At 42.1% G+C, this 15,650-nt stretch overlaps 1 protein-coding gene and 1 long non-coding RNA gene across 9 annotated transcripts in view; one reads left to right on the forward strand and one right to left on the reverse strand.

Annotated features, from left to right (window-relative positions):
• The window catches only part of GRM5 (glutamate metabotropic receptor 5), a 555,933-nt gene that overhangs the window by 41,477 nt on the left and 498,806 nt on the right, over positions 1–15,650 (reverse strand). The window lies entirely within an intron of this gene.
• LOC117202151 (uncharacterized) overlaps positions 1–15,650 on the forward strand; it is a 268,363-nt gene that overhangs the window by 37,383 nt on the left and 215,330 nt on the right. The gene's annotated exons all lie outside the window — the stretch shown is intronic.

Genomic DNA, 15,650 nt, shown 5'->3' on the forward strand with positions numbered 1-15,650 from the left:
CCTGAACTCTGAGCCTCTGTGTCTGTTATCTCTTGCTGGAACCTCTTCCCCCACCTAAGCAACTCAAACACTCCTACTTATCTTTCTTTTCAATGTTACCTCCTTTGTGAGTTTCTTTAGTATATCACTGAGAATTGAAATTCTATAACTGATTCTCCCTTTGCAGACCGACAGGAATTTTTTTCCAGCCAAGGGGTAATGGAGGATATAACAGGGCAGAGTGCAGCGGGCATGAGGAGTCGCCCGGAGTCATGGGGTCAGATCAGCTCAGTCCCAAGCGAAGTATACAATCTTAGAAAAATTATTTCATCTCTCAGAATCTGTACAAATTAAATAACATATTACACGTAAGATCAAAGAGCACGTTGAAGGAGCTTGTTCTCTTCTTGGATGTGGTATGTGTTAGGAGTTTTTGGGAGGAATGCCAGACAAATGGGGGCAGGGCAAATGACTCAGGAAAGGTAGAGAACTTATTTTAGCCAAGAAATTAGAGAAAAGGATATTCCATCTTTACTAAGGGAAACTAGATTACTAGATTTGAGGGAGGAGAAGGAATTGTTAACTCACAGAATTATGCCTGAGCCATACTCTTTTCTGGTATGTTCTGCAAGAGATATGACTCGCATGCCCCAGATATGGTGTAGCTAGGCCAAGCAGGGCTAATGCAAATAAAAGGAACATTTCTGGAAACAGAACTTTGAAAAAAAATGCTTAGTTTACCCTACCCTCCAACAATTTATATCAGTTAATCAAAAACATTTAAATTCAAGTAGTGACAAATGAGACCACTAACATCACATGCAAATTAAAATTCACTGTAATCGCAGCATTCAAGAATATCAGTTCATTATACAAAGGGAGTGTTTTAGATTCAATTCATCAAAATCATCCAGACATAGCCTTTTATAGTTCCACAAATATACTTCAATTATTGCAGAGCCAAACTAATTAATCATTTCAAAGCATTTCTCTTCCCCAAAATTAAACACCTGAAACATACCATTCGTAATACTATAACCCACCAGATCTAAATCTTCTTAGCATTTGCTTTCTACATGCCCAGTGAGAGACAGAAATACATTTTTTCTTTTCAGAAATACATTTAAATGGTATATTGTTAGGCAGTGGTAGAGCAAGACTTGAAAAGTTGACTTATTCTCTTGGAGAATGAACTACCATTGAGTGCTGATTCACCATTAGGGAAGGGACTAGGTCTTCACCAGAGACTAGAGAAGTGAATTTTTGCTGCTCACGCAACACATATTTACTGGAGAGCTTCTTTAAAAAGGCACTGTGTTAGTTGCTGGTGATGGAGACATAGAAGGTAATGCCTACAAGAAACTTACGGTCTACCAGGGAGAAAGACACAAACTGACACTGTCATACAACTTGAACAGTTCTATGTGGAGTTCTGTCAGGAGATCCAGAAAGTCCAGGGGAAATACAGTTTATAAAAGAGGTGTTATATTTGGGTTAGGAATTGGAGGGTAAGAAGGTGTTTTCTAGGTAAAAGGATGACAGATAAATGCAGATATTAGTAGAGGCAGAAAGAATAGAATATATACAGCAGGAGTATGACAAACAAGGAAATGGCTGAGGCGTGGAATATTTGGGGAACTATGTGCAGGCTGGCATCGCTAGCGTACGTAATATGTCAGGGGGGAACGTTGGCCGATTGGTGGAGCGGATTGGTGGCCAGGCCTCAGGTTGAGAAGGTCAAGTCTTCAAGAGCCAGGTCTTAAAGGGCTTTGTGAGCCATGTGAAAGAGTTTATGATTTTTATATTTTAAGGCATGTATACCTACTAAGTTGAAGGCTGGGTAGCGCGATCAAATTTGAACTTTAGGAAGATCACTCTGGCAGCTGTTGGGACAGGGTGTACATCAATAATAGAGATTTAGGACATTTTGTCAGTAGTTCAGACAATAGGTGACGGGGTCCTGATCCAGGGTACTATCATTGAGAATGCAAAAGGTAAGGTAAAATAAGTAGAGAAAATGGTTGAGGAAAGTGAAGAGTCAGGAATGACGCAGGGTTGGGCAAGTAGGTTGAAGGTGTAGCTTTTATCCAGAGAGGAAATATCAGAGGAAGAAGAGCCTTCAATGATAACTTCTTTTTTTTTTTTTTTTGAGAAGTTTTCATTTTATTCAACATCGATTTTTTTGTTTTATATGCAAGGTAATTCCAAACTTGCTGTTGGGGCAATAAGTATGAAGTATTAAAACTAGGACCAAGTCTTAAGTTGCAGAAATATATACTCTGAGATAGTACAACAGACCCATTTTTAAGGCAATGAGAATTGTACATAGTTTCTGACAAGTTCTTTCACTTAGCACTTTCACAAGTGATGATGAAATCATTATTTAATTTCTTGGTCAAAATAATACTTTCCTCTGATGACTTCTGTCTCTTAGATGTTGTAATTATCCAGGATGTCAAATACATTTAATTCTAAAAATTTGACTTGAATATTTGCATAAAGTAGGTGCTTAAGAAATGTCTGGTGAATTTTAACTGTATCTAATCACTTTCAAAAGAAACCTTCACCATCTCAAGCAGTTTTAAATTGGCAACTTTAGAAATAGTCTTCATTTGAAGAAAGGGAATAAAAAGAAATCATAAAAAATAAATCATAACTGAGAAAAATGAAACCATATACTCAATCTGAATCTGCCTTTACGAGACATATCCCATTCCTGGAGCAGTTTAGTTCAAGTCAGTGCTGTCTGCCTTATGCAGACGTTTTAGCCAAGAAACTGAAATGTCCTTCTCATGTTTTCTTGTTCTGATGACCAAGCCAGATTGGCTTTGGGCCGTAACTGGATTATAACTCAGTGGGGTGTGGCAGACAGTGGCTCTAAGGCTCACAGAAAGAGAAAGTAGTAAGGGAAGCGGTTAACAAAAGAAAATGGGGCAACGAATAATCATTTAGTTTGTCGAGGAAGTTAAACAGGAAGACATCCAGCCTAAATCAAATTACAGTGATGATGACACTTTCTCAAGTCTTTCTCAGTCCTGACCTTTTGTTGATTCCTACATACAAACTCTTTACCACCCTTTTCAAATACAGTCTTAGTGCTTATAATTTCTGAGAGTGAAGGCCGTGGACTGCTTGGATTAGGATTCAAGGTCCAGATCCTTTCCAGGTATCTGTCCTTGGGCAATTGGCTTTACCGCGCTGTCTCTCAATTCCCTCATTTATAACATGACGCTGCTAATGTTACCTACTTCACAGGGTTGTCTTAAGGATTCAGTGAATGTTTATGAGGCGCTGATAATAGTGCCTGAAACATTGTAAATGTTCAATAAAAGTAAGCTGTCGTCAGCAGCATCATCCCTGGGGTTATCCTTTTCCTACACCCTGTATTTCACCTTCTCTTTTTTAGGTTCTGCCTGTTTAAACTTTTGGCGGGAGTGCCTACAAGCTTGATTTTAAATCCAGAAGCAGTGACTGCTTGACCCCATCCTCGGTGTCCTTTCTCATCCCCCTCCCACCAGCAGACCCCAGCCCCACCTCACTTGCACTGAGCCCCAGATATAAAATGCTGCGGAATCTAACTCATTAATTTTCACTGAAGTGAAAGGCTACCTGCCCCGTTATCATGCGTTGTTCCTCTCCAGAAATGATGTGACTAAGCATGTGACAGGGAAGACTGGCTTCTGATTCCGAAGGTCAAGCTTTAGAGAAAGCCTTAAGTTTTAGTGCGTTTTAAGGCTAAAGTTCTTAACTGCAACAGTTGAGTTCAAACCCTTGGTTAGCCACTCACCACTTTGGGCAAGTGTCTTCATCTCTCTAATCCTCATCAGTATAAGGGGCACAATGACACTTTTGAACAGGGTTGTTGGAAGAAAGGAATTGGCTTAAATAAATAGCACTCATGGACACTTGGTGTATCCTCAGGAAATGGAAGATCTTGATAGTAGTCAGTTTGATTCCTGAAGACTGAACACTGGGAACATGACCTATTGGATTTGAAAGGCATTTCTGGTGGCAAAAGTGAGTGGTGGGAGAATATTTAGGCAAGGCTCCTCTGTGATGTATGAGAATAAGATGTATGTTATAAAAATCTAGCATCCATACTCTAGGGAATAATACTGCTTTTTCTCAGCTTTTATATGCCATACCATTTTTGTAGGAGTGGAGATGTGAGCTCAACAACCTTGAGAAAACCAACAAGTTTGTATTAGGAGTCTTATTCAGTTGGTACAGCTGGGAATCAGTGCATCTTCTGTTAGCGCTGCTTCTGCAGAAGTTTGCCTCCGGCTGCGTGCATCAAGTTCTGTACAGGCCCACAGTGGCTGTTCTCTCTCACTGCTACACAAGCTGAGGGCATCTAGAACCGAAATGCTGTCTATCTACCACCAGAGATGCCTAGAGACCCCCGCCTGCCACCTGGTGGCAGGAGAGGGACCTAGTCCGCTGACTGCTGGGGGGTGGGGACGAGGGTTGTGGGACAAGGAAAGGAGGAAAGAAGGGGAGAGTCTGGGCCTTCACTAGCATCACTGAGGATGGTTAGAAATGCCCTGGAGTTGAAAGGCTGTCTGGTCCTTTCAGCCCACAGGTCGCTCTCTGTCTGGCACCATTCTCCCCAGAGAAGCAGTCACAATGCAGTATCTGCACAGTGACTACAATTAAATGAAAGCCTCTGGAAATATCCAAGGGGAAATTAGATAACATGTGCTTTGATGCAGGGATTTGGAGTTTGCAAGTGAAAGAGACAGGCAAGACATCAGAAGTCTGCATCTGCTGAGCTCCCATTCGGCACATTAACATTCTGCTGATGTGTCTTTGCAAGTTCTTCACTGAAGTCAGTTTGCTCAGTTTTTCTCAAGTATCATCAGATATTTCCAACATCCTTTAGATTAAAACAAGTCCTAAAGTTAGACTCCTGTTGTGAGTGGAGGTTGAAATCGAATTTTTTCTTATATTTTCATTAGTTAACTATCGAAAGAGAACAGTGCTTGCTAGTCCATTTGGACCGGAGCATTTGGTTCTCGTTGCGCTGTGCTGGCAGCCACTAGCTCTGTGCCTGGAGGAGAAAAGCCTCCTTTTGCCCTGGACCATTCTTCAGGGATTGGCCTCACACTTGGCTGTACCCAGTGGCTGGATAGCCCCTGAGGGACGTGTCCGCAGTTCACTTTGAACTCAGGTTCTCTCTCGTTTCCCTCAGATGCTCCTTCCTCCCCACCCCCGTCCCCCAACTCCCACAATGTCACAACGTGTCTGTCTGAGTCAGAACACGCTCTCTCACCAGTGAGTCAAGTGGGCCCTGCTTCCCTCAGTTTCTGACCAGGACTCTGGTGGGATCCAGAGTGAAGTGGACAGGACGTAACCTAGGGAGAAGCTGAGATGGATGGTGTAGCACAGTGGGGCCCTTTTATACTTTGAGGAGCGAAAGTAGGGCCTCAGTAGGGCTTGATCTCCTTTTTCTCTCCTGTGCGACCACAATGACAGTTTCCTGAGTTCCTGCTCGGATGCAGCCTAGGGATGAATAAAGAAATGTTCTTGCCTCAGTGATCTCTGGTAGAGTGCGTGCGTGCGTGCGTGCGTGTGTGTGTGTGTATGTGAGTGAGAGAGAGAGAGAGAGAGAGTGAGTCACATTTGACCAGAGTAAAACCTCTGAGAATGTCATGGAACCTCACAGGAGTTTTGTGTGGAGAAAGCCAAAGTCTCCTCTCTTTCTGCCTGAGGCAAGATATCTTTTTGGGAGTGCTGTGGTCAGTATTTGTTCTCCAGATCTTACCGAGGGTGTTTGTTTTCCATTGCTCCTGTAATGAGTGACCACAAACTCAGTGACTTAAAACAATACAAATTTATCATTTCACAGTTCTGTAGACCAGGAGTCCAACATGGCTTTCCCTGGGCTAAGATCATGGTGTTAGCAGGGCCTCATACCTTCTGAAGCTCTAGGGGACAGTCCATTTCCTTGCCTTTTCTAACTCCCAGCGGCTGCCTGGACCTCTAGACCCTCCCTCTATCTTCTAAGTCAGCAGAACAGCATCCTCAGATCTCTCTGACTGATATCCCTGCCTCCTTCTTATAAGGGCCCTTGTGATTCCGCTGGGCCGACTTAAATAATCCAGGATAATCTCTTCTCAAGATCCCTAACATAGGCACATCCTCAAAGTCCCTTTGTCATGGAAGGGAACATCCTCATAGGTTCCAGCAAGTGGGATGTTACCATGCTGGGGAGTCATTATTCTGCGCACCACAGAGGACATCCATGCTGATACTGTACCACTCCATTACCTCCTTTGTTCTATCCATGCCGTCTAAGACTAAAGAAAGTGTCTTTGCTTGGTTGCTCTTGCTTTTGTTCTTATGGCAATTTTATGTGAGGACCACATTCTGAAATTCTGGCCAATTCATATCCCAAGGCCTTTTCACATCTCCTGTGAGTTAACCACGCCCTCCCATTTGGCACTGATGCAGTTGTGTATTTGGACCTGAGTGCAGAGGAATGGTGGCTGATCTGATTGGATGTTGGCTTCAGGGAGGCAGATGTGTATGCCCCACAGCCGAAAGGGAAGAGGGTGGAAGAACATTTTAGAGTCATCTCTGACACTAGATGCGCAGAGAGTGGAAAGTATGCTTAATAATCCAACCAACAGCAAGCCTCCTGTAATAGCAGTGTTATTATCTTATCCCTAGGTAAGATAATGGGCAGGCCATGCCCTAGAGTTTAATGAGCCCACGGAGCCGAAGTCCTAATATGGGGCAAACAGGAAGGAGGGACCATCAGCCACTTGATATATCCCCTTTAGAGCTTATCAGTCATGCTGTTATGGAAAAAACACGGTGTTTAGACTCAGAGGACCTTGGGTTTGAATCCCACCTGTTTCCCTTAACAGCTGTGCAGTCTTGGACAGATCAGTTAACCTCTCTGTTCTTCAGTTGTCTCACTTTTGAAGCAGAGAAGAAGAAGAATATCTAATTCACATGGTTGTTGTGAGCTTAGAATATGGAAATTTGCGGTTCTCAAAGTGTGAGGCCTGTGTCGGCAGCACATACATCAATATGAATATTACCTGTCACAGGTAGTTGGGACCTGCTTAACAAATGTGGGTTGTAATTTTCCTTATCCTCCCTGAGAGCCTCATTAGGTTTACCACGCTTTGTTTTCAGTTATTGTTTGTTTTGCGGAAGAGCAAGGTCAGTGACAGATCTGTTTGTTTACCAAGTCATGGTCTCTCTTTTCCTCTCCAACTAAAAAAGCCACATGAATAACAAATTAGAGAAAACAGTGTTATTCGTTTGCATTTTTGGCTGTGCCATTTTAACTCAACAGAGAGAGTCATGGTTCTCTGGCAGCTCCCACCATGCTGGGTATCCGTTGTGTTGCCTCAGAGCCAGGCGGGGCAGCAAGCTTGTGCATGTGAGGGATGTTGTGATTCTTTCCATCTATTCCTTTTTTTTTTTGGTTAAACGTAAGTGAACAACGTGAGCACACACTTGCCTCACCAAAGAGAGCTTCGTGTTACATTCTGTATAAATATTACCAAGGTGATTCGTCATCTCCCTTCTATACATTAGGTGAAATGGAGCCGTATGTTCTAGGTCAAGTTAAAAGTCAAAAAGTTTTTTCGTGAAGAAATATAAATGCACTACCAAAACCACAAGGGGAATGAGAAAAATGGCTAAAGCACAAATCACCTTTCAACTCTGAGGAAAGCCTACCCTGTAGAAAACTAGTTTAAGGGGAACTTCTTAACCCACCACCTAAGAATACGATGGAAATTTGGAAGGCAAGTGGCCCCAGGATAGAGCATGATTTACTAGTAATTTACTAGTAATTCAGGCCAGATTTCCAAGGTCAAATATTTCTATTTCAGTAGACGTTATGGAACCTCCTCATATTATGCCCCCAGAGCTGTGTATGGGGTCAGCAGGAGCTGAGATGACACCATGATTACGGATCACAGCTCATGAACCTGGACTGTGGGACAGACTCTGTGTTCTACTCACGGTGACCCTGTGAGCATAAGGCAGAGAGTGATGTGTATTATTATCCTCACCGGCCAGAGGCTCTGAGAGTTACGTGCTTTGTCTAAGATCCCAGCTTGGACGGGGCACACCCGGGACTGGAATCCACGTCCTTGCCCACTGGGCTCACTTCCCCATACCGCGCTACTTCTGCTGACGTGGAACGTAATCGGCCCTGACAGGCTACCTTGTTCTATGATGTCACCTCGACTGGTCTGTCTGTGTACCAAAAAAAAAGGTCACCTTTGGGGTCATTTCCCTGGGTGTAAAATCAGAATCAAAATATGAATATTTTATGCGGCAGAAGTACATTCACAGTGACCTTATTTATGAACAACAACTATAAAATGAGATACATGGTTGAGAAAATGAATCTGCAGGAAGGCAATATTAGAGTGAAAAAAAGCTATGAAAACCTGTGGACATGGGTTTGAATCTGAAACTTACTACTCATTAAATATGCACTAAATTAAAGTGGCTTAACCTCTACACGTCTCACTTATTATTGTTTCTTACCTGTGGATGTGGGTAACGCTTTTTATTATACAATATTGTGTGGTGATCCAATGAGATGATGTATATCAGAGTACCTGGCACAGTCTCTGTAACAAGGTAGTTGCACAATAAGTGTTTACTACATAAAGGATGGAGCAGGTCACTAATAATTGTTATTGTTAAAAGCGCAGATGAATCTGTTCTCTAGCAGGGAGAAAGGGTTGAGGACACCTAAGTTTTGCTTGGGGATGGGTGGGGAGGCATCAAGTTGCTGTTGGGCGGTGGCTGTGAGTGTGAGGAAATTAGACATCTAAAGTGGGTGTTAAACAAAGAGGTTACTGAAAGGGAATCGAGAGAGCGGGAGGGAGTCAGCAGACAGTCCTCAGGCTAAACCTCTTTCCTATCAGCCTCTCCAGCCCATTTCCTGTCGTCTGTTGACCCACATTTTACACACTCTAATTCCCTGCACACAGCAGTTGGATCATACCTCTGGGCTGTCATTCATATTCTTCCCCAGAACAGTGTACCCCTCGGTTTTCATGTCGTTCACTTATCTCCCAGCCTTTGGGACTCAACCCTGGTATCATCCTTCCAGGAAGCCTTCCTAAAACTTCCGGATTGGACAGAGGGCCCTTTTTAGTGACCTCTGCCTCCTCTGTGCATTCTTTCCTTTATTACTTCATACACTATAAAATTTAATGATTTGTGTATGGGTCGGTCTTCCCCACTCTTCTGTGAGCTGCTCCTAAGGGCAGGGTTTTTGTCTTATTTATCTTTATATTCCTAGAATTCAGCAGTGCTCCCAGTGTAAAGGGATTACTTTAGAACCTCTGATTGGAATTAAACTGGACTGGACCAAGGTGGGAAGCATCAGATTTCCTTGCCTATTTCATAAGGTTGTATATGAGATTAGACAGGAAGAAGAACAAAGGAGGGGGGGAGGGGGGTGGGAGGAGAAGAATTATTATTATACAGGAAAGTAGTGTAAATCTTTATAATTCCCAGTTATAATAAGTAGTAAAAGTGGGTCAGTCAGATTTTTTTTTTCCCCTTACAAGCAACATCTATACAGATACTTAAATATCGCCACTCAAAGAAAAGATTTCAGGCAGCCCGTAAAGTTCAAGTTTTATCTCAGAGGCTTCTGTGTACATTATTCATATACAGCATAAAAATAAGTCATATCAGGCTCAGCTGAAGGTAAGACCATGTCGAGAAAGTACAGTACAGTAAAGAACCAGGGAGACGTTTTCAGGGAAACTCCTTGGAGGAGAGTCGGTCTCCACACTCATTCAATCTCAGTTTTTCTCAGTTCAGGCCACAATGTATAAGAACTGGAATGGGGAACATCCGTTTAATGGTTACCGGCTCGGGCTCTGAAACCAGCCTGCCTTTCTTCTAATCCTGTGTCTTTTACTTACTCTGTATGGACTCGAGCAAGTAAATTCTCCACTGCTTGCCTCAGTTTCCTCATCTATAAAATGAGGATTAAAAGAGTTAATACTTTAAGGGGTTTAAGCAGTGCCTGGCCCATAGCAAATGCTCAGTAAATATAATTATTCACTATCTTTAGTCCTTCTTTGTTCATTGTCAAATGCGAGGGTATCAATTGCTCACACGTCATTATTTGTATATCTATCCATCTGTCCATGCATTAATTTAACAAGTATTTTTGAGTGCTGACTATGTGTCTGGTACTGTGTTGGGTGCCAATGGCACAGAAAATGAGTAAGACATGGCCCTGTGCCTAGTAAATTCACGGTATTGTGTGTGTGTGTGTGTACACACGTGCGCTTACGTGCGTGGGTAAGGGAGACTTACAGTTAAGCAGGTAATTTTAACAAACTTGATAAGTGCTCTACACGGAGAAGCACATGCTCATTAGGTCCCATGAAGAGAGGGACCTAATGCAGTTCCGGATGGTCAGGACAAGCTTTCCAGTAGAAGTGATATTGAAGATGGGTATGAGTTGGCCAAGTGAGAGTTGCAGGTGAGTGGGGCAGGTATATTTTATACCAAAGTAGCCACCTTGATAGAGGCCTGAAAGCAAGAAAATTGTGAGTGGGTCAGTATGGAAAGTCAAGCAGGGAGTGACTAGATGCAAGTCTGGCCAGGAAAGGAGTTGTTATACCACCAGGGGCCTTTCCTGCCAGGTAATAAGAGTTTGGCTGTATCCTGTGTTAGCCAGTAGAGGAGCCCTGAAGACATCTTAGCAGAGATGAAAATGTTTAGATAGTTTCTATCATTTGAACTGGGTCCCTTGGAAAGTTTTGCTAATTCCCAGCATGTAGAATTTACTGCTGCTACTTTTAGGCCCCGCTGTTTCCCTGTAGACTCCTGTCACAGCCCTGTAGCCCTTTATTGAACTTACCTGTTTTTAATTCTGTCTCAGGAGACTGAAAGCACCTCAAAGACTATGTTTTATTTATCTCTGTATCCACAGAATCTATAACAGTGCTTGGCACAGAGCAGGCTCTTCACGGAGGCTTGATTAAAAAACAGGGTTTGATTTTAGGAAAATGTATTTCTTCTTATATTTCTAGAGCAAAGCGTTATCAGCTGAAATCTAGGCATTCAAGTCAGTGAACTGAGTGGTCTTTTTCACGGGGGCAGTGTGATCCCTAAGAGCTGATGCCCACCGGATTCCTAATCCATCCACGAGCACTGCTGTGTGTCCGCACTGTGCTCGGCATTGAGGGAGATGTTTTTTAAATTGAAGTATAGTTGATTTACAATATCGTGTTAGTTTCAGGTGTACAGCACAGTGATACAGTTATATGTGTGTGTGTGTGTGTTCCTTTTCATATCCTTTTCCCTTATAGGTTATTATGAAATATTGAGAAGAGTTACCTGTGCTATACAGTAGGTCCTTGTTGGTTATCTGTTTTATATATAGTAGTGTGTATATGTTAATCCAAATACTTTTAAGATCTCATTAGATAGTTGTGAAACTACTGCATACATACACAGAACAACCCTCACATCCCCAGGATGTGTCTGGGAATGCTCAGTTCTCAGTAAATGTTTGTGAATAAATAATAATTGAAGAAGGTGTGAGGAATGTCTGCTAAATGTTCTGAGTCCAGTTGAGGGAAAGTCTGTGAGATAGTTTAATCTCATAGGGTTTCATTGAGGAACCTGGGCCTTGGAAGAGAAAAAAGATCTGGAGAGAGAGAAGAAAGAGGCAGAGGATTCTAAAGAGGGAGAAATAGCATGAACATCACTTCATAGAGACTAATCACCACTTAATGAAATCTGAGCAACTGGAAATCATGAAAGCTCTGATAATAGTTGGGTATATTGGAATTCACGTAAGAGAGCCAATTCCAGGCAAATTGTAGTTTGGACGGTGTATGTGAAAGGACTAGCAGTTGCTTTAGCAAAATAGCCTAAGTGGGCCTTCACGACAATGTTAATTAAAGCCAAGTTAATTAGTTAATTAAAACAAAAGTAGCAAATGATAGTTTCTAAAATTACGGTGGAGACAATGCTAATGTTTCTGCCACCTGACTAGAAACCCTGGGGAGGGTTTTACCTTCTGATAAAATTTGTAATTTAGGGCTATAGGCCTCTGTCATTAATTTAGCCATGAAAGGTCCAGTGCTGGGCTTCCCTGGTGGCGCAGTGGTTGAGAGTCCACCTGCCGATGCAGGGGACATGGGTTCGTGCCCCGGTCCGGGAAGATCCCACATGCCGTGGAGCTGCTGGGCCCATGAGCCATGGCTGCTGAGCCTGCGCATCCGGAGCCTGTGCTCCGCAACGGGAGAGGCCACAACAGTGAGAGGCCCGCATACTACAAAAAAAAAAAAAAAAAAAAAAGGTCCACTGCTTCTCAGAACCTCAGCTCCATGACCCTGGAAACTCTGAATGTTGTAGAGCCAGAACTTTAGACTCATCAAATTCAATGCTTTATTTAGGTCAGAACTGGTTTTGTGTTCATTTGTCAATTTGCAGCTGAAGTGAAGGCCCTAAACGGAAGCGTGGCTATCTGCCTGACAGTGATTTGATGCTGCACGATGTCGTGCTGGAAGATTAGTGTCTAAAACCAAAATGTGAATCACAGGGACCTCTATACATTGATGGCATAAATAGTATGTTTCTCTATAAAAAAATCTATAGTGACTCACTCCCTCTTAAATAAAAATCTCCCCTTGCTATTTCAGTGAATTGAGTGACTGACTCCGGGCACTTTTCTTTTTTGTGCTCTAGGGTGAGCCTATTTAACTTCTCAGAAAACTGCTCAGACCTGTTGGAATTAGCTCTATTCTTCCCTTAGGTGCTCAGAGAACAGAAGTGATTCTCTCTCTAAGATCGGAGGTGGAACTGGCTCTTTCTAGCCCCCTTCTCACTGAAGATATGAACTATTCTTCAGGCCCCCAGAAACCTTTCTTCTCTTTTGGCTATGATGATGGTTTCCAAAGAGAATCACCCTTGTAGTATCAATTCTCCAGCAGGTTAAGGGAGTTACTTGAAAAAGTAGTGTTGTGTTCAGTAAGCTTGGGGGAAGATGGAAAAGGATTAGCACATGAGTGATTGGTTTATACACTGCAAGACTTTTCAGTTTTTATCTCCAGTAAAAGAATAGTCAGAGTCTCTTCAAGCTTGTTTGACCAAATACACTTTTTTTCAAGGAGCAATTTTGTCAGACTCGCTTTCCAAAGAAAACATTCTGGGAGATGCTCCACTCCGATGCCAAAAAGCTAAGGCCTGAGTTAAAAACTGCTGCATAACTTAACTAGTCATGAGACCATGGACAGGTGTTCTAACCATACTGGACGACAGACCCCTCATTTGAAAAATGGGAATGATTATTGCTTCTACTTTCAGTATTTTGTGACCACTAGACAATTCTGTTAATATTACTACTGCCACTAATGCTACTAGGTACTTCACTTTCCATGGTAGACACTATTCACTGGTGTATCCAACAAGCACTTGACAGCTTCCTTTCAGTCTCCATTTCAGAAGATGTAAAAGCTAAATGCATGCTTTCCAATACTCTCTTGCAGCTAGGGGTAGCTATATTGAGACAGTTTGGGCCAATAGGACATAAAGGCAAATTCGTAGGGGACTCTGAGAAGATTATTGTTTTCCCTCATAAAGGGGTACAATGCATGGAGCTCTTGTGCATTCCTCAGTAAAAGGCCTAGAGAATAGCAGAGATGTTGGCTCTGGCATCACTGAGCCCTGGAGGAACGCCAGGAGCAGGCTATCTGCATATTTCTTGTAACACGAGGAAAATGAAAGGCAAACAAGTCATGTAAATCTCTGAAAAGCAGGTTGACTTGCAGCTGAACACACTTCTAAAGATTTACCTACCATTTATTGAGTGCTTTCTATGTGCTGATAGAAAGCATTTAATACATATCAATTCACTTACTCCTTACAACAGGGGTTATTATGTACCATTTCACAGGTGAGGAAACAGACTGAAGCACCTTGTTCAAATTCACGCAGAGTGTGCACTAACTTTTGGAAATATAGTCACTATAACCTCAGAAGTTATTATTATCTTTTTCACTCTAAATTAGGCAATTAGTGTCCTCTCTAAAATGGAGCCTTCCCCGTCTACCACGAGACGTGGAAGGGACATATATAAGCCTTTTCGGAAACAGGACCCAAACCCAATCTGGATTTATAGCAGCCTACTTCACCATACACTAGATGGAAGCAAGCAGAACCAGGCTAGGCTGAGCAGAGCAGCTGCTTCTCCCCAAAGACCTACATCCGAAGATTTAGGTTACATATTTAATGTCACTCTAGATCCCAACAGATAGGCTTATTGGCATATTACAGAATTCAAGACTGAGAAGCACAACTAATGAAAGTGATTTAGACTAAAATGTGAAAATCTTAGGAGCACTCAAGTTCACTTGTTCCCCATTAATTAAGCCCCAGTGTGAAAGGCAATGTGATACCTACTGGCCTTTATAAAACTATAAACTAAAAGGTGAGATAAATCCATACATAAGCAGTTATATCTACAATGTTCCGAACATCTTGATTTTGGATCACAGAGAAGGAATACCTAGTTTGAGAGCTCATGGGAGGTATAGAGGAATTTTAGTTTGGATCTAACTATTTCTTAGAATTATAGCTTCAAAGCAGGGAGCAGCTATGGGATGTATGTGATGCAAGGGTATTATAGCTTTCTCGGGCCTTTCTTCTTCTCTATATCAGAAGCAGGTCCCAGCGTGAATATCCTGGTTAATGGCAAAAAGAAGTCTCTGTATAATCAGAGGATAGCCTGTCTCAGCCATAATCATATAGACAGACCAGCATTTGCCAAGACCTCATACAGAAAAGCCAACAATTGCCAAAGGTGCCTCTGTACCTTCTTTCATATTCTAATACCCAGATGTGCCGACTACAGAATCCAATCATTAAGAACTACATGACCCTAGAGACATGGATGGGTCTAGAGACTGTCATACAGAGTGAAGTAAGTCAGAAAGAGAAAAACAAATATCGTATATTAACTCATGTATGTGGAACCTAGAAAAATGGTACAGTTGAACTGGTTTGCAGGGCAGAAATAGAGACACAGATGTAGAGAACAAACGTATGGACACCAAGGGGGGAAGTGGCGGTGGGGTGTGTGTGATGAATTGGGAGATTGGGATTGACATGTATACACTGATATGTATAAAATAGATAATGAATAAGAACCTGCTGTATTAAAAAAAAATAAAAATAAAGCCCTCTGTTTAAGAACTTCCAAAAAAACCCCCAAAAAACAACAACAAAAAAACAACTACATGACCCTGTAGGGAAAACAAGTTAAAATAGGACCCCAAATCCTAAGAATTCCTGTTTCTATTGGCATTACCAGTGAATTTTGTTGCTTATGCTGCCCTTTTATTTACTAAATTAGAAATGAAGTAGTTGAAAATAGTAATCTACTGTTATTAGAGGAATGTTAGAATTATAGCAAAACATGAGATCAGTGGGTGGGAATCTTGAGCAGAAACTGATGACCACAGGAGTGCAGGGGATATTTGTAATACAGATCACAGCAGGCTTTGTTTATGGTTTCCTTTGCTGTGCAAAAGCTTGTAAGTTTAATTAGGTCCCATGTGTTTATTTTTGTTTTTATTTTCATTACTCTAGGTGGTGGATTGAAAAAGATCTTGCTGTGATTTATGTCAAAGAGTGTTCTGCCTATATTTTCC

This window comes from Orcinus orca, chromosome 8 (assembly GCF_937001465.1).
Source record: "Orcinus orca chromosome 8, mOrcOrc1.1, whole genome shotgun sequence".
In the NCBI taxonomy this organism is placed as follows: Eukaryota; Metazoa; Chordata; class Mammalia; order Artiodactyla; family Delphinidae; genus Orcinus; species Orcinus orca.